Source organism: Carettochelys insculpta, chromosome 2 (assembly GCF_033958435.1).
Source record: "Carettochelys insculpta isolate YL-2023 chromosome 2, ASM3395843v1, whole genome shotgun sequence".
Lineage (NCBI taxonomy): Eukaryota > Metazoa > Chordata > Testudines > Carettochelyidae > Carettochelys > Carettochelys insculpta.
The window spans coordinates 200,323,427-200,347,280 of record NC_134138.1 but is presented as its reverse complement, the minus strand read 5'-3'; the positions used below and the strand labels follow the sequence as shown (position 1 = coordinate 200,347,280).

The 23,854-nt window shown below is 46.5% G+C and overlaps 1 protein-coding gene across 7 annotated transcripts in view; it reads left to right on the top strand.

Annotated features, from left to right (window-relative positions):
- Positions 1–274: 274 nt before the first annotated feature.
- Positions 275–23,854, top strand: part of POMGNT2 (protein O-linked mannose N-acetylglucosaminyltransferase 2 (beta 1,4-)) — a 143,482-nt gene continuing 119,902 nt past the window's right edge. For 2 of the 7 annotated variants that reach the window (XR_012644561.1, XM_074988320.1), the window contains exons 1-2: positions 428–524; positions 16,332–16,440. The gene's annotated coding sequence lies outside the window, so the exon portion shown is untranslated. Of the gene's footprint in view, positions 525–12,632; positions 12,690–16,331; positions 16,441–23,854 lie in introns of those variants that run through there. The other 5 variants (XM_074988324.1, XM_074988321.1, XM_074988322.1 and 2 more) reach the window with 5 other exon arrangements.

Below are 23,854 nucleotides of genomic sequence, written 5' to 3'. Positions count from 1 at the left end.
GGCCTCCCCATTTTTGTGCCTCTAACAAGCTGGATGCAACACTGAATGAAACAGTCACACTGCACTTATCCACACTCTTCCAAATCCTAAGAAACAAGATTATTCCTCCCTCTCTATTCTCTGCACACGGGAAAAGCTGGAGTAAAGCAGCACTACAGAACAAAAACTACAACCCCCACAATGCAATTTGGTGGGGCTGGGGCTGGCCGGAAAAAAAGTGACCTATGCGGGCGCTGAGCATGAGCAAGTGCCTGTCCTGCCTGCCAGGCTCAGGCACTGGACATAAACAAGACCTCAAGTGTTGGCGCGGGCGCGCTGGCCCTTTAACCAGGGTTGGCGGAGCTGCTGGCCGAGCCGCGGGGCGGGGCTAGAACGCGGGGCTCAGCCGAAGCGGCGGCACGAGGAGGAGGAGCCCGGGCAGGAGCAGCGGCTGCAGATGAAGAGTAGGGGTGAGCGCCGGGTGGCGCGCCCTGCAAGCTCGAGGGTGTTCTCCAGGGCGCGCAGGGGTCCTGCCATCCCGCTCGGTGGGCTGGGGCTGGGACTGGGAAACCGGCTGCCGGAGATCGGCCTGGTTCCATGGGAGGTCGGGCAGGTCGGGCTCTGCACTGGGTCTTATAGCCGCAGCCTGAAAGGCGCTTCCGAAGTGTAGGCTGCGTGTGTCATTTGAGACGGCGCAGGGAGAGAGAGAGCCGGAAACTTCCCGGGTAGGGGGCGTGGGCACGGGTGCCTTTCCCATCTGTAAAATGGGACTAAGGGAGCTAGTCGTGGGGTTTCGATGCTGTACAAAGACGTTACGTTTGTTCCTTACCGTTGTCGCTAATGTTGTGTTTTAAATTCCACGTGGGGCTTTCCCTCTTGGAAGATCTTTATGACTGGGACAGATGGTCAAAGTTCAAGCACTGCTTCTGAACTGGTGGTGAGGCAGGAGATGCTAATTCCGTTGTGATACCAAGCCATTCCTGAGCTCCTTACTGCAGTGTTTATCTCCAATAATTTTATTTTCCTTCACCCACCTCTCTTTCTTAAATGTATCTGTTGGGGGGAAGCCAGGGAGAAACTGTGCCTGGATCTCAGAGTTGGGGGGGAGTGGGGAACCAGGTTGCCTCCTGATTCTCTACTCCCCACCCCATTCTGGGAGCCAGCAAAGTGACCAGCCCTGGTAGGGTAGTCAGTTTCCTGGCACCTGCCAGTGGCAGGGAGAGGAGAAGCAGGCTGCACGTGGCTGGTCAGTTACCTGGGTCCCACAAGCAGTGAGGAGATGGGAACCAAGAGGCAGCCTGGTTCCCAGCTCTCCTGTGCTGAGGGGATCCAGGAAACTGACCAGCTGTGTGCTGGTCAGTTTCCCAGCTCCCACCAGTCCAGAGGAGCCAAGAAACTGACCAGCCCACCAGGTCAGTTCCCTGGTTCCTGCAAGCCCAGGGAGCAGGGAAACCAGGTGGCCACCTGGTTCCAATCTCCCCCAACTTGCACGAAATTTGAGTTAAACAGGGGTTGCGAGGAGCGCAACCCTAGTGTAACTTCTGTGTCTACTGTATCCCCCAACTGGCACACTGGCAATTGACCCAAAGGACAGCAGAGCTAAAAGTGTGAGCTGCTACAGTTGTATTGTGGAGCCAAGGCACTCTACCTGGCATTTTAACAGCTTGGTTTCTCTGGGGACTGAGCGCTCTGGGGGGATCTGTAACAAGCACCCTAAGTACTGCCTAGACTCTGCAACCCCACTTCCTCCCCTGAGCCTCCATCCATGCTCCAACCCCCTTCACCCCAGCCTTTAGCCCCCTCTTGTACTCCAAATGCCTCATCATCACCACCCCTGCTCCCGCACCCAACCCCCTGCTTCAACCAATACGCCACTTACTGCACTCTGGCCCCACAAAGTCTAATAGCCCCAGGTGGGTTAATCCAGGATCCCCGACAGCTCCCAGTGGCCAGCCAATGGGAGTTGGGGGTGGGTGGGCAGGCGTGGCTGCAGATGCTCAATCACTGAAAAACGTCTCGGTGCTGAACAGCAGGTTACCTTAGTGGGCTGAGAGCCAAAGATAGCCTACCCCTGCCCTTGCTGGCAGGAAGCAGCTGCTATGTTGTAGAGTCACAGTGTCTTTTCGTGGAGGAAAAGGCAGAACTGCCGCAACATTCTTGCAGAAGCTTTTTTCTGTGCAAAACATTTAAAATATTTGTGGCTCATTTAATTAGGTATACAGAGAATTTCCACGGGAGTATTGTCCTGGGTTCAGTTCTTTGCTCTGTCACAAACATACTTTTTGACCTTGGGCAAGTCACTTAATATTTCTGTGCCTGAGTTCTCCGTTTTGTGAAATTATAATACTCCCTTTACATTTTAAAGCTGATAAAAAGAAAAAAAAGTGTGTGTGGGGGGGAAGTTCTTGCAGAATGGGTTTCTCAAGGTGCTACCTTAATACAAATTCTAAAGAATAGTGATAATACTAATTTATAAAACAAGACTGTTTGTACCAAAATGATTTGAAGCTTAGATCTTCTTCTTGATGGCTTAATAACTGAGTAATTCTGCAGAGCTACAAACTTGCTTTAAATGTGTAGCACGATTCTTAATGCATTCACAAAGCTACGGCTGTGCTTTATAAGCTTGAAAAAGCCAAACGTGCTGCAGACAAGTTAATTTTTAGTTGGACTTTTTGTGTGCAATAAATTGAAGTTTTATGCAGCAATTATGCCACAATAACTAGATAAATTCCAAAACCTATTACTGTTCATTGTCTTTTTATTGATGAGGTCAACAAGGAAGTGATTGTGTTTAAATTTTAATGGTTTTTGCTGTATATAACTCTTGGTAGAGAGTATAATAAGCTTACGTGTGGAGGGGGCAGGGAAGGGAGGAGGTGGAAGAAATATTAACAGAGATGGGTCTGAATTTCAAATTCAGATTCAGGCTCAGATCCATATTTTAAACTTGTTTGTACCCAAACCTCTAACATTTGGTTGTGCTGATCAAGTTGGGGTCTACTGCTTGTTTGATCTTAAACTGTTGTTATGAAGATGTTTGAGTCAGGAGGGTTAAAACCTGACTTGTAAACTGAAGCTCTTAACAACCTTTATTATGTACTCACTCCCTTCACTCTAACTTGGATTTTTTATTTTGCATGATGCATTCTATAGATGCTCTTTATTTGTAGTATGGCAGCTATCATTTTGTGTACTGGTGATTTCAGATGATACAAGTGTACTTTGTGAGTGTTTTTTCAAAATATCCTCAGAGGGGTAGCCGTGTTAGTCTGTACTCCAACAAAACAAAACAGCAGAAATGTAGCACTTCAAAGACCAACAAAATGATTTATTCAGTAATGAGCTTTTGTGGGACAGACCCACTTCTTCAGATCAATCTCATTTTCAATACTGACTGACATTTGTAAGTACAGAGGACCAAAAAAACAAAGAAATTGCAATAAATACTGACAAAACAAGTACATAGGACTGAAGGATGGGGGTGATATGTACATTGGACAGACTGGGCAAAACCCTTGCCAAAGGATAAATGGGCACAGAGCAAACATCAGGAATCTTAATATAAATGAGCTGGTCAGTGAACACTTCAGTGGAGTGGACCATTCTGTTAAAGACCTGAGAATTTATCCTAGAGCACAGAGAATTTAAAAACAGATTGCAGGGAGAAAGTTGTGAATTGGAATTCATATTCAAATTTGACACATTAACATGTGGTATGATCAGAGATATCAACCACCTCACTCATCACAAGGACTGCTTCTCTTCCTTTGATGCTCGTAATTATCCCAGGCAGGGCACTTAACATCCCCCGCCCTTCACCTCCCTTCTTCAGTCCTATATATTTGATTTGTCGGTTTTTATTGCAATTTTTTTTGTCCTCTTTACTTATAAATGTCAGTCAGTATTGGACATGAAATCGATCTGATAAAGTGAGTCTGTCCCACAAAAGCTCATCACTGAATAAATCATTTTTTTTAGTCTTGGAAGTGCTATATTTCCGCTGTTGCGTTTTGTTCAAAATATCCAGGCAGCTCCCACTCAAATTGTTCCTTTCTTGGATAAATGAGGAGACCTTTTTTTGCTTCCCTGTGTGTTGGATGTTGTTAGTCAAGACACTTGACTTAATCATTCATTGTTCTAAGGAAAATACACCGAGTCGCATACTCTGCTTTGCCCTCAAATGCACGTCAGCAGTCGGGGCACAAAGGCAATGACTCCGTAGCAAGGTCGTAGCTGATCCCAAAGACGAAGGAAACCATCCTGTATGAGAAATGTACTGTGGAGGGGGATCCAGAGGCAGCCACTGTTTGGGAGCTGTACCTCTAGAAATCCACAGGAATTATTGGTGCAAGATAATGATGGGGAAGGGCTGGGGAGCATTCAGGTACAGACTTGCAGCCCCGCTCCAGAACTGTACGACAGCTGAGGATGAGAGGAACCGTTGTAAAGGCCTAAGGTCTCTTGGTGGATGGTGTTGGCCTGTGCTCGACTGAGAGCATGACCCCTTTTCCTGTTCTGACTGGTGCAACATCCAGCACCTTCAACAAATGATTTGAAGGCTATTCTATGAGTGCAACTGCCATGTTTCCAGTGTCCTACTTAGATATTTTCCCTGGATGGAGGTCCTCAGCTTTCAGCTCCTAAACAGATCAGTAAATTAAACTTCACAAGAGTTAGCCACCCAGGGCAAGATAACAACATATATTGCCTGTCTGGGCACAGGAAAAGATGCTGTTTGGAAGGCAGAGAATCCCATAGGAAGAAGGCCAGCAAAGAATAAGGATACAGATGCCGTCAACTGCAATGCCATTTGGGAAGGAGATGTTTTGCCATGAGCACTCCACATGCTGCTTACAGCTCAGATGATTTTAAACCTTTAAAGATAGAGGGAGGTGACTATCTTGATATGTTCCATTCTTTATTATGCATAGAGGCATGTGTTGGAGGGATCTGCAGTGGGATTGACCTTGTTTGGTTCTTCCTCTTTATTTTACACAGGAGAGGAGGTGAGTGGGTGGAGGTTACTTGAGATGTCTGGTTGGAGGCACATGATTTATTAGTGTTCATTTGGATGGTGGATATGCAGCATATATATTATTTGGAAATTTGAAAAATAGGCTGCTGTTAGATTGTAAAGTTGTCTAGTAATCACCTCTGTCACAAAATTTTGGCACGTTGATAACTACATTTATAATGTATATATTATTTATGCACTATATAGCCGGTGGGTCTCTTACAGATTTAGTAAGAAAATGTGTATAAATAGCATTGACATCCTAAAGAACAGATATAAAGTTAATGTAGGATTTAATTTTGGGCATGATGCATTCTGTAGGCATACTGGACCCAATATATGGAATCCCACAGGGATTTAAATTAGTCTTTTATTTCTAATTACATTTCATAATGCCCACTCATTTCGCAGAATATTGAACTTTTCTTTTGTAGTACAACCATATTTGTAAGTTGGATTGGTGGTTTTTTTGTTTTGTTTTTTTTGTTTAACTTGAATCTTCCCATTTCTCTTTCCCAGAATTGCGAACAAGATCTGAAACTAGACAGTCAAAAAAAGCAGGTGGTGATTCCTTCACTCTTGGTGCTGTGAAACCTACTTTTTGATTTCTCCACATAGTAGCAGAGAAAGGGGCTCATGACAGTATTACACTTCATGCCCCTGGTCAGGAGCAGCAAGAGTCAGTTTCCCAGCTCCTGTTGGGGGTGGCAGCCTGACTCTTGGCTGGTGTCACTAACATGAGTGGGAAAACTGACCAGCAATGCTGCGCTGGTCAGTTTTCTGGCTCCACCAAGTTACCAGAAATTTGCCTTACGCGGGGTTGTGCAAGAATGCAAACTCTGCATAAGTAGGGGGTCTACTGTATAAAACATTACTGCCTCTCACACCTTCCTCCCCCTCGGCGCTGCCTACATGCTGTGGGCATCAGGCTTTAAACAGGCCTGGGCTTGTCTCTGTTAGAGATCTGTACACTGGACAGTACAGACCTGGCAGACATTGTTATTTTGGTCAAGATGGGGTTGCCCAGATTCCTCTCTGCTGTTTAAAATCATGGCATGTGCGCAAGTGCTCTGCTGGATCAGGGCCTGAGTGCTTAAAGGGAAGACAAGAGGTATGCAAACTAGTACTTGTGCAACAGGCCAGACTAGCACCTACAGAGGTGAAGATGTTGGGACTAACGACCAGCTGCTAACATACTTACTTGCTAGCTCACCCCACAGGCTGTCTGAGTACACAGTCATTTTGCTGCCACTTTTACAGTGTTTGTGCCTTTTTGTATTGTTCATAATTTTATAGATTCACTGGTTACAATAAAATCAGTTTCAAACCATCCCAGGTGTCTTTCCCAGTTTTGAAATGTGGGGGGCAGCATCTCCAAGACCCCAATGTGGAAACAGGTAGCTAATTTTTTTCTTTGGTCCAATGGGAGCATTAACCAGCTACTCTTGTTAACAGGGCAATAAATGGCAAACAGATGTCTTCCAGGCATTCCTTAGGGCCTGATGCCCCTTTTGCTGCGCTCATCCTCCAGGCTTTAGATATTACTAGTAACCAACCTGCCACCAGTTACAGGATGACTTCCTCTACCATAAAGGCTACATTTGAGTCCCTGAGGGACAGCTTAGGCTTCCATTCCTGCGGCTTGGTTCTCATATATCCTAGTTCCTGGTCACATCAGACACATGAAGATTTGGAATTTAGTGTCAAGGACTTTCTGGTGGTTGGGCCTGTACACATGTCAAATATTTATATAAAATTATGCACACTCTTTGCCCAAGCCAGGAGCCAATACTCAATACCATCTTGTCTTCTCCAGACACTGCCAATCTCATTTCAGTCCTGGGTCACATATCCATGAACTTAATTTTGGTACTGCCTCATTGTCAGGGTCACACAATTTTAGTGGTGGTCAGTCTGAGCACACTTCGTCATGAGCCGCAGCATCCGTACTGCTCCTCAAATGGCTTGCCTTTTCCTAGAGAACATTTTTCATTATCATAGGTTGCCGTAGGCATTGTGTCAGGTTGGGGCTCTCTGTTTGCCTCCCATGAATTTCTGAGTCTTTTGGGCATAGAATTCCTCATAGCATCTTCATACCAACAGGCGAATGGAACAGCTTAGCTGGATCCATAAGCAGTTCTTTACTTTAAAAAGCAGTGATGGCCAAGGAAACTGGGATTACCAACTTCCCTGTGCAGAATATGTGTGTAATAATAATAATACTGTGTACATCTCCACCCTTTAAAGTCCCTTCATCCTTGGTTTCACTCGGACATTCCTTTGAAGCCTCTGGGTCGGCTGAGAAGTTCTCACAGGGACCCTGGTGACCTGTGCCCAGAGACTACCCCCAACTTCCTGATAAGGAATGAGGTTTGGCTGTTCACTCAGAGTGCCCATCAGCTAAATATCTGGGTCCTCTTAAGATTCTAGAATGGATCATTCCAGTGACATTCTGGTTCCCTTGCCCAAGTCTCTCAGGATTTTGCTAGTATTCCATGTTTCTTGCTTCTGGAGGGAATCCTTTTTGGACCTGGTTTCCATGTTGTGCGTATCTGTTGCCATCCAGAAAAGAGGCATGTTTGTTTCTGCAAACCTCTGACTCCCAGCGTGTTGGAGGAAAACCCCACTACGTAATGACCTGGGAGAGTTGTGATCTGACCAACCTCCTCTAGGAACTAGTGAAAGTGTTCATGCCCTGGACCTGTTGCACGAGTTTCCCTAAGCCTATTTTGGCAAGTCCAGTCCTGGGGCCTGTGGAAGGTGCCTCGCTTCTCGGCCTTTTGGCTAAGATCAAGTGTAGTTGATTCCCTTCTCACACCGTGGCAGAAGATCGACGTACTCAATACATTTCTTATCCCACGTATCTCCTTTACCCTCCGTGGCTCCGCGGTTGCCAAGGTCCCCTTGAATAAAGCAGACAAGACCATCCGTCACCTGGTCTGGAAGTGGATGTATCTCCCCCCCAGGGCTGCCACGGATATCATTTACATCTCCAACCAGCAAGGAGGTGCTAACGTCCCGCGTATGGGGGGACCTGTGCAATGTGGCGACGATCACCCATGTCTTTCGTCTCCTGACCTGTCCAGACCCGAGAGTGCGGACTGTCGCGGAGAATGCCCTGAGGGGCACGACACGGAGAAGGATCAGCAGAGCTCCCACTGCTCAAGACCTGGTCACGTACCTGAGCGGCTCTCTCGAAGGCGAGTTCGAGAGGGACGGAGGCGACCTGTCATCTCTCTGGTCGCATGCCCGTAATGCTTCCTGTCGCCTGGTCAAGCGGATCGGCTGCCATTGGGTGTGGAGCGAGGAACAACGGGAACTAGGCATCCCGATCCCCCGCATTGCCACTGAGGGACATACCGTCATCACCCCGTCCGCCCAGATCCTGCTGGAGCGCCTGCTAAAGAGCACCATTTGCCACCAATACACCGAGGCCCTGCGGAAGAAACCGGATCAGGGGAAGGTGTTCGACGTCACCAGCCGCTGGGATGCCATTAACCACTTCCTCCGGGCTGGCAACTTCACCCGTTTTGCAGACTGGCGCTTCATCCATCGAGCGCACCTTAATTGCGTCCCTCTCAACGGCGCTGTCCACCATGGGACCCGCGATAAAAGGTGCAGGCGTTGTGGACATCCACTGGAGACTCTTCCCCACGTCCTCTGTGGCTGCATGGTGCATTCGGCGGTTTGGCAGCGCCTCCATAACGCCATCCAGGACCGTCTGGTGAAAGCGCTGCCTCCAACCCTTGGATCCATCGCCGTAGACTCTTCCATCCCTGGCATTGACAGCCTTCTGCAGCCGGACATCATCGTGACGGACGAGCAGTCCAAGAAGGTCCTCATCGTGGACATAAGGGTGCCCTTTGAGAACCGCATGGTGGCCTTCCGCGACTCCTGGCCCAAGAAACTACAAAAGTATGCCCCATTGGCGGACACCCTGCGGTCCCAGGGCTACTCGGTGGAGGTCCATGCATTGCTCGTGGGGCCACTGGGTGCCTGGGACCCTCTAAATGATGAGGTACTGGAGGCCTGCGAGGTCAGTCGCTATTATGCTCAAATGATGCGCAGGCTGATAGTGTCTGATGCCATTAGGTGGTCCAGGGACATTTACATAGAGCATATCACAGGCCATCGCCAATATTGTGACAGGTGATTACCAAGCTCCTTTGTAGTTTTTTTTTCTTTTCTTATTTTATCTATTATTTGTATTTTTTCTCTTATTGTTTTTTTATTTAATTATTATTTAATTTATTTTTTATTTTATTCTGCCTGGCAGTTAATGAGTTGGAGAATTTTATGTTCAAAGACTTCTTTTTTCCTTTCTCCTTTTCTCAGGGACTGGCCAATAAGCCGATATTTTATATTGTCTATTATCTGTAAAATATTCCCCTTTTTTCTTTTGCCCTAGGGATTGGGATTGATCAAAAGGCCAATATCTTGTATTGTCTGTTACATGTAAAATATTCTTCCTTTTTCTTCTCAGGGTAGGGATTGGTTAAAAGGCCGATATTTTATATTATCTGCTATTTGTAACTGTGTTTTGTCTATCTGAGACAAGATGGGTTCCTTGTGTAAGTACTAAGATACTGTTTACTGTATACAACGCTCCATAACCTGTTCTGGTTTCTCAGATGATATATTCTTGTGTATGTTAATTTGTTATGCTCCTTGCTGTATTTAAAACATTCCCTCAATAATACTCATTTAGTCTGTTCTTATCAGTTTAATATCTGTTTAGTGAGTAATCCAGCATGAGAAAACAGTAAGACCAGTCTTGGGCATCTTGTTTGGGTCTCAACTCTTGATAATTTTTCAGATGCTGAATTGTTGCATTTCTTTTTTTTTATCTCTTGGTTCATTTCTCTGCTAGTCTTTGCTTTTTGATGCTGATATTCAGTGATTAGTTACCTTTCACAGTAATTGGGCTGGTGTGAAGTTGTACTTCTTGTTTCTGTTTGATGTAAATATGCAACCTGATGAGGAGAAAAATGTCAATGCATGAAGAGAGAGAGACTTGCAGATTGTAGAAGGGAGATTGGGATCTCATGGTGTAAATCAGAATTCAACTATAAGGAATGTGATTACACTTCTGTAAAACGAGGAGTGACAGGAGAATCTGGCACACAATATGAGCCCTATATTTCTGTGCTGTTTAGCTACTGTATCCGTCTCCTAACTCAAATTTAAGCAATTCACATCTTGTCTCTGTCTCACTTTCTATTTTTGGATATATTACATGTTCACCTTTCCTCCAAACACTGTGGCTATAGTTACGCTGAGGTTTCTATTTCAGGATATACGTGTATCCCGAAATACAAACTGCACAGCCAAACACAGTGCTCGAAATAGCAGGGCTCTTTCAAGTCCGGTATTTCATTCCCACTGCCCCTCCATGTGAGGGGGTAGTGGGAAGTTTGAAATAGGCACTTGTTTCTGACCTCAGTGCTTTGTGGCCAGCACGGAGTTCAAGATAAGTTACTTTGAAATAACTAGCATGCTTTGAGCAATGCAAATTGCATAAGTTATTTCAAGATAGGGCTACAGTGTAGCCCTAGCCTGGGTGTTTTGGCTGTGGATTGTACCTCTTTCTTCCTGTGCTTCCCTTCCTCATCCTCTTTTTATTTCAGTCTCATCTCATCCCTTTTTAGGCCTTAAGTCCCCACTGGTCCTCAAAGTAAAAAACAGAGTTGGCAAACCCTTCCAGCCGTGAGGTCTTTGTTAGAGACTGTTTACAAGTAAAGTGCTCTGCTGATTACACTTTTCTTTTTAAAAGGTTCTCCCTGATCACCAGCCAGTAGCTGAAATGCTCTTGCTCACTTTTATTTTCTGCCTGGCTTGTAGCTTTGATTAGTCTTTGACTCTCTCTCCCACACATGTTCAGAACCTTGTTTGCTGGTACTTCCATTAAGTTGTGTCATCTTGATTTTGCTATCGATGTGCCTAGTTGTCACACAATATTGTGACTTGTCCTTTCAAAATGTATGTGGAAGGCCTTTCTCTCCCCTAGCTCTTGGCTGTGTCATGTGAAACTTAAAAAGAGAAACAGATAGTCGCACCTGCCCTACTCCCCACACTTAACACTGAGTGCCTTTTCTGTAATGGCAAAATATCATTGAAGAGTGAAAGCGGCTGGAGGGCATTTTGCTATTAAGGACATAAGAACATAAGAATGGCCATACTGGGTCAGATCAAAGGTCCATCGAGCCCAGCATCCCATCTGCCGACGGTGGCCAATGCCAGGTGCCCCAGAGAAGGAGAACAGAAGACAATGATCAAGTGATTTATCTCCTGCCATCCATCTCCTGTCCTTGTTATGAAGGCTGGGGCACCATACTTTATCCCTGGCTAATAGCCATTTATGGACCTAACCTGCAAAAATTTATCAAGCTCTTTTTTAAACCCTAATAGAGTCCTGGCCTTCACAGCCTCCTCGGGCAAGGAGTTCCACAGGTTGACTGTGCGCTGTGTGAAGAAAAATTTCCTTTTATTAGTTTTGAACCTACTACCCATCAATTTCATTTGGTGTCCCCTAGTTATTGTATTATGGGAAAAGGTAAATAATTTTTCTATATTCACTTTCTCCACACCATTCATGATTTTATATACCTCTATCATATCGCCCCTCAATCGCCTTTTTTCCAAACTGAAAAGTCCCAGTCTCTCTAGCCTCTCCCCATATGGGACCCTTTCCAAGCCCCTAATCATCTTAGTCGCCCTTTTCTGAACCTTTTCTAATGCCAATATATCTATTAAGAAGGATTGCTTGGGTCTTTGCATAAAATCAGCATCCATGGAAATACAGATTGAAGGCTGGAGAGAGAAATTCATTTGAAAACTCCCCTTCCCCCTCCCCCATCTAAAAATAATAATTTGCTGGATCAGGTTTTCTCAGCAAATCTCCTATGAGAAAATGTAGCCTAAAGAGCTTTATGTGACCTTCTCAAGTTTTCTTTCCCCCACGTTAGCATAACACTTCAGAAGTGAAGTCTAATGCTATCGGTCGACCTTAAGAGCTGTTTAAAATGTATTTATTTTATTTATGCTCTTGAGATGGGAGGGTATAAGGCGATCAGTCACTCTTTGAATTATTGTTATGGTATTTACACTGAAAACGTGAGGCCTGACTCTCCTGTATGAACCAGCTACTTTGTGTGGCTCAGGAACATGGGGTGGCTGGATTCATGGTGGATGTTTTGAGGGTGGCTGTGGGGCTGGGAGGAGCTCTGCTTCACCAGTCTGTCACTTAAACAGGCTGCTGTGACTGAGGCCAGGGCCATGGTGGCACAGGATCAGGGAACTATAGCTGGTTCCCTGACTGCACGCTCCCTGCCCATTGTATTGAAAGGAGCTTGGGCTCAGGCATTTTTTTGGGAGGAGGTCGGGGGGGGCATAATAAAAATATGTTTAATCTTGCTTATTCCTCACATGCTCCTATCCTCCGAAAGGCAATTGCAGAGTCTCTTGTGGACTACTTGGAGTCCTTGGCTCTTCTCTCTTTTAGGGCTCCAGGAATCTCTGCTTGGCTTTGGGGCTGTCTCCTTTTGCGAGGGACAGGTTGATGCCATGATGTTCTGGTTCTGGTGGAGAAGCTTTATCCCAAAGGAAGGCTTGCAGCATTTCTTTAGCGTACCTGCCTCTGGATTCCATTCTCAGTTCCATTTGAGCTGCAAGCCGTTCTACGGAACGGTCGCAGGTGAGGCTGGCCATGAGCCTCCGTGAAAATGTTGGCTGCGGATTGTTTGTTTGCCACTCTGTCTGCCTGTTGCTGCTTTTTTCTCTTCAGCCAGATCTTTATTTAGACACTTACACTTCAGGGGTGGCCTTAAGAATGTGTGTGGTGTCCCAGAATGATAGTGAAAAGACAGTATGAAAGGCATGTAGTAAAATAGCTCTCCGGTAGGATATACCTAGGCTCTGGGTATGTATACATATAACTGGCATCAGCACCAGTTAAAAATTGACTGTGAACTGGTTGTCAATTGTAGTGGCGTCAAGTAGGAGGAATTTAAAGTCTGTGCGGAGAGTAAACTGAGCAGGAATGACTTGGCTTAAAGTGGGCACTAATGTACAATGGGTTTTTTAGATTTCTCAAGCACTGATCCAGTGGTCTTGATACCAGGCGAGTGAGTACCAGTCCTAGGTCATGTTTGAAGCTGGGTCTGTGTCACAACTTAGGATGAACAGATTCAGCCCAGAAATCTTGCTATTGTGGTGGCAGGGTTTTTTCCTGTGTGTTTTCACTGTGGGAGGGAGGGAGAGATCTGAGGGAGAATGGAGGACACCCAAAACCTAAATAAAAACAGAACTGAAGTAGAATCAATTTTCCTCCTAATTTCCATTTCTGCCCTGCTGAGAAGTTGGAAAGGAATACCTGGGGAAAGGATCTGAACCTACAGCACACGTGTCCAAGTGTGCTTCCACGTAACACCCTTACTTACCGGTAGACACTGGCTGTGGTTGAGTGGTTAGGCGACCATTTATGCAGCTTTCATATGCTTGTGTGACCCCCTTCCAAACGGAGTGAGACTCTTCTGTTTTTAATTCTTTGAACCAATGTAAGGCTCGCGATGATGCTGGTCACTTTGTGATGGTTTGTTCTTGTCTCGTCTTGCATCTCCTTGTTCTTTGCTTCGTGGGCTATTACAGTACTTAAGTTCATGCAGAAAACTGAGTTGACGTGCCCATTGAGAGATGTAGAGGTCTCCATGCACCTGTGACTGCCAGTTCCCATCTATGAAAGATGCTGGCTGTCACCACAGTCCGTTCCTTCCTCCCACCAGGACCCTTCTAAGGGCACATTGTGATGCTCAGGGCCTGGTAGGAAAAGGTAAAGTTTGCGTGGGCCAGGGAAAGATGGCTCTGGCTAGTAAGACACACGTTGTTCTCCTCTATGACCCCAGTGAAGTTGTCCAGCTTGTGTCTGTGTCCCAAGACACCAAAGGAAAGACTCTCTGCTAGCGTGGTTCCATTGGACAAGGGGAGACAGAGGGACACAAGGAGCTAGAGCTGGTCTGGAGGTGTGGGCTCTGAGCACAGATGGGATTGTGTCCTATGAATCCCTGGGATCTGCCAAGTTTGGGTATATATTTTTTCCCACATGGAGCAACTCCATCCCCCTCCTGCAAGGATAATGCAGGCCGTGAATCTTCAGGAGAAGAATCTCATGGTGTTTCCCTTGTAAAAGATTCCACAGCTTTTACTGCATTCTGGGGCTGCCTGTGTTATGCTTATAAGGATTACCTGGGAGCTTTTTCAGGGGAAAAGGTAATGCACTGCAGTTACTGAAAGTACAATACGAACACTTCTCATATGCATATGGCCTGTATAATACTCACACACACTGAAGCACGCTCCGTCTTTTAGCTGTTACCAACAGGTGCTCCCCCTAACTTCACTGGCCAGGTGAGTTAGATAGGGGAGGGGTGGAGCTGGGCACTGCCAATCCGGATTGATGCTCTGATGGTGACAAGATGAGAACCAGGGTCCTTCTGCAAGATACCCTAGGTTTATAGTCGCTCCCCTCTCTTGCGGAGTTATCACATTCATATAGAGTTAGTCATCTGTGGCACCTTCTTCTGGCTAGTGTCTTAATGTTGCCACATTCCTTTTCAAAGAGCAGGATTCGACAAGCATGCATTTGCTTCCGACTCCCAGGGCTGTCCCTCTGTCCCACCTTCTTTCAAAGTAACAGAGAGAAAGCCGTGCTAGTCGATCTACTATCAATACAAAAAAGCAGTAAAGTGGCACTTTAAAGACTAACAAAATAATTTATTAGGTGATGAGCTTTCGTGGGACAGACCCCCTTCTTCAGACCGTAGCCATACCAGAGCAGACTTGATATTTAAGGCACAGAGAACCGAAACTAGTAATTAAGGTGGACAAATCAGAAAAAAAATTCTGAAGGTGAGCAAATCACAGAGTAGAGGGGAGGGGTCAAGAATTAGATTAAGCCAAGTATGCAAAAGAGCCCCTTTAATGTCCCAGAAAATTCGTATCCCAGTTGAAACCATGTGTTAATGTGTTGAATTTGAATGTAAAAGAGAGTTCAGCAGCCTCTTTCCCAAGTAGTGTGAAAATTCCTTTTCAGTAAGACACAGGCTCTTCAGCCATTAACGGAATGGCCCACTCCGTTAAAATGCTGGCTGACCGGTTTGTGGATCAGGAGTGTTTTTATGTCTGTTTTGTGCCCATTAATTCTTTGTCTGAGAGAGTTTTGAAGTGTGTCCAATATACAAAGCATCTGGGCATTGTTGGCACCTGGTGGCATATATGGTGTTAGCTGAGGAGCATGAGAAAGTGCCCGTGATTCTGTGAATAACCTAGTTAGGTCCAGTGATGTTATCTCCAGAATAGGTACGTGGACTTCACAGGCTTTGTCTTTGGATCTGTCTTCCATCCCCTCCCCAACTGAAGTGAGGTGCTTGCCTTTCATGCCTTATCCATTCACTCCTCATTCCTTCAAGTAAAAGGGGTGAGCTCTATTACCAGAGACTTAATACAGAATTTCTACAAAAAGACTTAATAAGGAGTCCTATGCATTTCTAGAAGAATACTTAATACAACTATATACACATACTCATATATGTGTACACAAAGTTTCTATATAAAAGGACATAATACAAAGTCATATGGAAATGAAGGTTAAAAATGGAAAGCCTTAATACCGAGATTATGTGGAGATGATCCACACTCATCTGAAAATGATTAATACAGAGATTTATGATTAATGCAGAGATGTATCTACACACCTGGGCCATCTGCTTGCTTTATTTATTTATTTAATTAAAAAAAAAAAAAACCACCACCACTGTCTGGCCTGTCAGGTCACAAGCAATCTGTTTCACTGCTCTGAAGAATTTTTCTTTAACAGTTGGTGCATTTATTTTAACTTTACCCAGAGTAGTAAGAGAGTTCCGGGTTGGGTTCAACCTGTACGGTCATACTACTGATGTTCTGACATGGCCTTTAAGCTGCTTCAGATAATATTGGCCTATGGCTCTTGTGAGGTTCCTATGGTTTGATCCATTGCTTCTAATTACAGATTGACTCAAACGAGACCCTTTTAAAAATGGCTTCTCTTATTGCTGTGCCTGGATGAATAAGCATAGGTCTGATCACCCTCCCTTGCGATTTTTCTGGCTGTCAAGGGTGTGAAAAGGTTCTTTCTGGCTATTGAACAGTAAATACTTGCATGTGACACCTAGTGCATTCAGAATGGCGCTGTGCAAGCAATTCAGTGTATTCATCAGGCTTCTTACCATTGTGTGGTGCAGCACACATTGAAGCTGAGAAGTATAATTCATATTACTTTCTTCTTTTCCCCTGTCAATGGCAGCAGGAGCCCTCGGAGCAACGTTTGAAACAGAAAATGCCTGGCCTGCAGCCATGTGGTGGTGTAGCTGTGCTGAATGCCCCGACGCTTCTGTAATCAGATGAGCGCTAAGGTAGGAATTGTCCTGTTCTACAGGGAACATCAGACCACGGAAGTTAGGTACGGAGCAGAGTACTTTACAAAATTGTCTGAAATGTTTCCTAGGGCCTATTGGTCCTTTGCCCCAGACTTTGAGTTAATTCTTTTTAACTATATAAGTGCCCATGGCTATGCAAGGGGCAAGGCTGTCAGACACCATCTTTTTTTAAAATGTTATACTAATCCCATATAGATGGCACTTTATGGTGACTGCATTCCTATAAGAGATTGGCTAGCAGAGAGAGAAGTTAGTTATATACGGCCAGCAGCCCTTTTCCAGTTCATAAAGGGCTCAAAGCAAATCTCACAGAGGTAGGCATGTTCGCCTGTATCTTTGAGAACAAGAAGTCATTTGTCCACGAAAGCTTATGCTCCAAAATATCTGTTAGTCCAAGGTGCCACAGAACTTCTTCTTGTTCTCGAAGCAAATCTATGATTCAATCAGTCTTTGCTTTTATATGGCCTGAAATGACAGTGTCTGTTACGATGCTCTGCTAGTCATGTGCAATATTTCTCCTGGAGCAACTTACCCAAAGTATACTCCTGGTTTGCTTGAGAATACCAGTTTTTATTGAGTTTTCCATATGTTGCTGCTGCCACTGCTGTTGTCTTCTGAAAGCTGTTCTCATACTTTTTAAAAAAATGTTTGAAGTACTAGGACTTGGTTTTATGAGTTTTGGTTGTTTAGGGGGAATGGGAAAGCACATTACTTCTGATCATAATAGGAGACTGCAGTGTAGTGAGAAGCTAAATGCTAAAGATGGTCCAGCTATGACCTTGCTGGGAAACAGAGGCATGTTATTTGCATTAAGATTCATTATGATCCACTTATAAGAGAATGAATAAGCAAGTGGAGACAATAGAATGCCCTCCATTCTGCCTAACATACTCTCATATGAGTTTATTTTTCTTTTTGCTTGAACTGCCTCATTTTTTGTGATCCTTTGCTAGATTTCAACTTTGTGCTTGCCATGCTAGTCTGCCCAAATAGCATCGTTAGGAGTATACATGTGAACGTGACACTTGATGAGACTTTACCTTTTCCAGCGACCTTCCCAACTAGTGCGGGCATCTTCTGTGCTACAGGTCGAATATCTCTAGTACACCACTCTCTGGTACGACAAGATCTGTGGTCTGGCATGATTTTAGTTAGCCAGATCACCACTTATCATGGGAGTTGCCCAGGTTCCCATGGTCCCATAAAGTTTGTTTACAGAGATCAGTTCTGGTTATCAGTGCTCTGTGCTGCAATTTAACCTTAAATGTCTTCTAAGAGCCCAGTAAGCAGGGGAAGTGTTGGTAATGTGCTAAACAATATTGACCTCCCATGGTTTGACAAATTCTGTGGGTCAACACTGGTCAGGTCCTGAGAATGCCAGACTAGAGAGGTTCAGTCTGTACTTCCTCGGTGTTGCTACAGCTGGAATCTCGTTTTTCCTCCTCTCCAGTTGCAGAGTGTTTTGGGGCATGTGTTGAGGGAGAGTTTGTTTCACTTAGCGTCTTCCAGATTTTAACAATCGATCAGTCTTGTCACTTAAGTTTTTTGCTTATTTAAGATATACTCTGTTTGCTGGCTCCATCATCTTAATTGGTCCATGGGGCTGTATTCAGTCTTGGTGTATGCAGCGACTTCATGGGAGTATTTCTTTGAGTTTTACTAGGTGGCTAGGACACTGGACTTCAGCTCAGGAGGTGCAAGTGCTGGTCCTGGTTTGGTGTAGCCTGGATAGCTTTATTTAATTTCTCTCTGCTTCGGTTTCTCCGTCTGTAAAATGGGAACACATTCCTTTTGTGATGTCACAAAAGAAGGTGTAATGTTGGAGCTGAGGTCCAAGAATTGAGTAAGTGAACTTTTTTCTAATCCGCTGTGTCTCAGTTACGTCATCGTCTTCTGTTACTGACACACCAGTTTATGACCATTGGCAGTGCCTGGCCCATGCAGCTATGGAAGATTGAGCTGGTTCCTGTCCTGCCTTGTGTGTCAGCCAACTAATCTGTTGAATACATGCTCTAGAATTGTTATTCCTGGTGATGAAAAGTGGACCAGAATCAATACAACCTGACTCTTTGATCCCGGGGTCAGCATGAAGCCTGGATGCAAAAACCCTCTCTCAATTTGTAAAATGAGCAAATATGATTTGGAAACTAATGAGAGAATCAATGTGAAACCCCTCTGTGTCTCTCTTCTCACCACGGCCCCAATCTTACGACATGCTGTGGGTGGGTAGAATGCCACATGTGTATGGAGCCTCACTGACGTCTCTGGGAGTTTGTGGGACCAGCAGTAGGAACAGAGCCTGTGTCACTTTTCAGCACAGGCAGTACAACTCGGAGCAGACGGGGAGAGAGATTTAAAAAGTGAAAAATTCAGGCAGCCCATGTGTTATGCAATATGGGTAGATAGCACAGTGTGCCTGTTTACACAGTTACGCATATAATATATATATATACACACGTATAGGTGACTGTATGTGAATGAACATATCAGTCTAAAATAAATGTGTGCACACTGTTTTACCCAGTGTGTTCCCTTACTGCTTACTCATTGGAGACCATCTGGAGCAGGTGAATTTTTCTTTTGAAGTCTCCTGGGAGAAAACTGTTCTTCTGTAAACCCTCGATTTTATGGACCCTGATTTAGCGGACTTGGGGAACAACAGATGCACTGTTGTTCCCGAGTCCGCTGGGGTCTATAAAATCGACCACCCTCTTCCTCCTCCCCCCCCCCCGCCCCAAAAAAAAAAAAAGGTTAAGAGACTTACCCCTGCTGCAGCCTGGAGGAGCCCCAGGCATTCCTCCCACCAGGGGTGGGTACTACACAGGCAGACTGGCACTTGCGTACGCACCCCACCCCGGGTGGAAAGTGCATGGCGGCTCTGGCGGCAGCTCCTCCAGGCCGCATGGCAGGGTCTAGCAGCTCCTCCAGTGAGTGGCAGGTGGGTTTTTTGTTTTTTGTTGTTTGTTTTTGTTTTGATAGAATACTAGGACTGGAAGGGACCTCGAGAGGCCATCGAGTCCAGGCCCCTGCCCCAATGGCAGGACCAAGTACTGTCTAAGCCATCCCTGATAGACATTTTGTTTGTTTGTTTTTTGGTGTGGGAAGGGGAACCAGGGATGGGGGAGCCTGGCGGGGGTGGGTGGGCAGTAAACCTTTGTATTAATGGGCTTTCCGATATAGCAGACGCCCATCCCCACCCCCCGTTAGTCCAATAAATGGCGGATTTGCTGTACCCTTTGGCATTTTTTAGTTGGTAGTTGAAAACTGGGTCATATTGAAGTCAGTGGGAGTTTTGCTGTTAGTTTGTGTGAACTTAGGAAAATTTTCACCCTGTGTGTCTGGAACCCTGGTGGCAGTACCCAAGGTAGCACCAATGTCACCCTGTCTGAAATCTGACCTACTGTTGGTAAGGCAGTGAAGCTTCTAGAGAAAGATAGCGGATAAGGCAGTATATTTTATTGGAAAAACTTCTGCTGGTGAGACACACCAGATTTGGAGCTTATGCAGAGCTCATCTAGGTCCAGTGAAAGATGATACCTCATACACCTAGTCTGTCTAATGTCCAGGAACTGACCTGGTCACGATGACGCCGTGTATGCTGAAGCTTCTGGCCATTTCAGACGTGTTTTTCATATGCTCCCTTTTGAAGCTGCGAAGTGCTTTTCATTTTAAAATACTGCAGGAAGAACGGTGTCTTATAGAGTGTGCTGCTAGGTCTATAAATAATAAATGTAATTGGGAGTGACGCAGGTTCTCCGGCACTATAGATGTGCGAGGCAACATGTTCCATAAGCAACGCTGTTTCCGTGCTCCGTGCCATCCCTTGGCCTAGAGGCGGCTATTCAAACCTCTCTGCCGGTCTGTTTTACTTAAGTGGTGGCACTTCAGGAAGGATTCCAAAATGTTAATTGTTTTCTTTACGTGGTGCTTAGTTTAGAGGTTGACACTTTACAATGTGCATTAAATATTTATTGGGCCTGTAATGAGGTTTGACTAGCATTCTCCTGGCTCGGGGTTAGTGTACAGCGGGCAGCTTATTTGACTGCAGTCTGGGGCTGCAACAGTTTGTGCTTTTATATCACACTGGTGCCGGACAAATAGTTGCTATTTATGACGGGGACTTTACAATCAAATTTCTATTTAATTGAGTTACCAAGGCCCCAGTCCTTGGTGGGGCCCCGTGTCCGTACAGACTCCCATTAACACCCGTGGGACTCTACCAATAGGATTACGTAACTGCTGGGAGGGGTGATTCCTGGTGCAAGTAAATGGATTTGCTGGAGCTCAGCTCAAACTAGAGCATTAAAGAGAGCGGAGACAACAGTACAGCACAAGCAGCAGCTCCCTGAGCTCAAGCCAGGGTTGCCAAATCTGGCTGGACATATTCCTGGAGGTTTCATCCCATGACATAACCTTTCATTAAAGAGACATGTAATTCCCAGAGACTTCAGGACAATCCTGGAGGGTTGGCAAGCGCAATCCAAGTCTGCCCAACCCTCTTGGTCCAAGCTCTGGTGGCTGACCTGAGCTGCTGCAGCATCCCACACTGCTTTTCTTAGCACACGAGCTTCAGCTGAGCTAGCACAAGTCTGTTTACCCTGGCTGGGTATCACCCCGCCTCGCTCCAGTGTAGACATCCCCTACAAGACAAGGAACTGGCTCCAATCCAGTGAAGTTCTTTAGCAAGTGCTCTATTTTAACCTCACGAGTTGATTCTGGGGGACTGTGCCCTTAAAGTTAAGCTTGTGCTGCAGTTCTTCACTGGCTCAGGGTTCTCACGGTAAACCTGTAACCTCAGGCTTACATCTTAAAGGGACAGTGAGTTTGACAAATGCCAAAATTTCATTAAATTGTGGGGTGGGTTGGGGTGGGGGTTCCTGTGTTGGGAGGACTTTGAAAAATCTAGACACCGTAATCATATCTAAGTATCTTTTTGGAGGCACAAGAATCATGATGATCCTCCTATGAAACCCTATTTTGGCTCTGCAAGTGTCGTATAGTAGCCTCATTATTTCCACAACATGACACGTAAACCAAACTTCTCTTGACACAGCTTTTTTTTTTTTTTTTTTTTTTTTAAAGTCCCTAGAAGCACCTTGGAGGCTAGCGGGGCTGTCCCGCTGCGTCTGCACCTGAGGGGCCCACACCTCCTTGTGAAGTGGGGTCTATCAAAGTCTTCTCCAGTCTGGACCAGAGGGTGGGGGGATTAGCAGTTCACACTGGGTCATTTCCCTCAAGCGGGCTGGACTCTGGCAAGTGATAGCTGTCGATTCACCTGACCCTTGGGCACGGCAGGCCAGGGAACCGTTTGGGTTCTGGCCTGTAATCAGGCAGATCTGTAGCAGCCTCTTTCCCCGGCCTAGGAGCCGGGCAGGACAGCTCTTGGTGAGGGCTCCGAGCCTTCCCTCAGGCTGAGCTACAGCAGCCTATGGGGTTCAGGTGAGGAATTGAGGCACTGAGAAGCCCTGGCCTATGGGGAGGGGGAAGGTGAGCACTGCCTCCCCAGGGATGGGGTGACAGGGATGAATGCAGGCCTGCCCTACTCCACCACGGCCCAGCCCAGGGCCTTTTAGGAGGTGGAATGGTCTGCCAGAGGGTCAGTGGGGATCTGCCCCAACATGCTGACCTGGTTTTGGGCTTAGCCTCTACCAGGCTTCCATTGGGTTGCTTTCCTCTCACTCCCTTGGGTGTACCTGGATCCAAGGGTAGCAGTAGCAACTTCTCTGCCTAGAAGGTGTCAGGGTGCCGTGGAAGCTCCTATGAGCCCTTGGGGTGACAGCAGTTCTCCTGGGTGTTTGTCCCCAGCAGCAGAGAAGAAGTATATATCACCTCTGGCACCTTCTCCTTGTCTGAGCAGTTGGGCTGGCCTTTTATAGTTCCCCTTCAAGCCCTGCCCCCTGCTTCCGGTGTGCAGAGTGGGAGCCTCCTCGCTCCTCCTACCACACGGCTTGAGGTATCTCTTCCATGTCTGTGGCTGCGGAAGTGACTGGTGCAGGGGTTCTGGGGGTGGGGGGGGCCACTGGCCACATGCCCCTGTTCCACCCTTTCCCTCCCATTGCCCCTCTCCTGCTCCTCCCATGCTCTGCCCACACCCTGGCCCTGCCCCACCCCTGCCTGCCTCTTCCAGTGGGCGTGGGGGCAGTCCCCCCATGCCTTGGAGTCATGGGAGCTAGGAAAAGTGCGCTGCTTTCAGGACGTGCCACTCCAGGGGGAGGAGGGCGACTGCCCATGTGCCCATTGGAAGTGGTGTGGTGCTCATGGTGAGTGTGTGGGAGATGCGAGGGATGTATGTGGCCTCTTGTTCACTCCACGCATGGCCTATGTGCAGGGGTCGGCAACCAGCAGCTCAGGAGCTGCATGCAGCTCTTTAAAGAGTCATTTGCGGCTCCAGACACTGCTGCTCCTGACTCCTCTGTGGCTGTCTCCTGTGCCCTCATGACAAGAGCCCTCCCCCGGGCAAGGCCTGGCCACAGAGCTCGCCTCAGGTGGGTTCTCTGCTCCGCCAGCAGGTTGCCAACCCCGGGATGTGACAGCTATGGGGGTATGTGTGCCCGAGCTGCACACGGCTCTTTGAGCAATAAAATGCTCGGAGCCGTGGAAGCACCGTGTGCTGCTCTGCACAGGCGTCCTGCCTCTGCGCTTCGAGGGAGAAGCGTGTGGCGACAGTGGGAGTGGCAGCTCCAGCGAGTCGTGGCATTGCATTACAGTGGGAGTGGAGGGTTGGGCTGGGGGGCTCTGGAGGAGACGAGCGGGGGTTCGATTAAAGTGGGGGAACTCCTTTTTTTTTTTTTTTTTTTTTTTTTTAACATAAAGGTTGAGAAACACCGGTGTGGAGGGTTGATGCAAACGTTGCTTCTTCCTGCTTCAGAGCCTATCCCCAGGGGCAGTGCTTTCCTTATCCCCATTTGCTCTCCAGTCCAGGGGTGAAACTAACTTAAACTTTCTTATGGTACAAACCATTGTGTGGGCGCTGCTCTTAAAACAGGGGTGACACAAAGTGCAGTTTGGCATTATTTATTAAGGACTGACCCGTATTCACCTGCATTGCGGCTCTTGAGTATGGATTTTGTAACCGAATTTGAAAAAAGGGCTCTTCTCGCTATTTTGGGTGCAGACCCCTGCCTCTGTGTGTCTGGGAGAGGGGTTCCGTGCCTCCTTGCTACACACCTCCCCTGAGAGCCAAAGGAGGGCTTGTGTTGGTAAATGATGCCCAGTTTCAGAGAGGTAGCCGTGTTAGTCTGTATCTTCGAGAGCAGCAAGAGGTGAGGTGCCGCAGGACTTCTGGTTGTTTGCGATGACCAGTTTGTTTTTCCAAAGTCAGTTATCGTAAAAAGCACACGTGAGCGATGGGAAAGGGCTTGGTGGTGCTTGATGGGAAACTAAAGCTCCC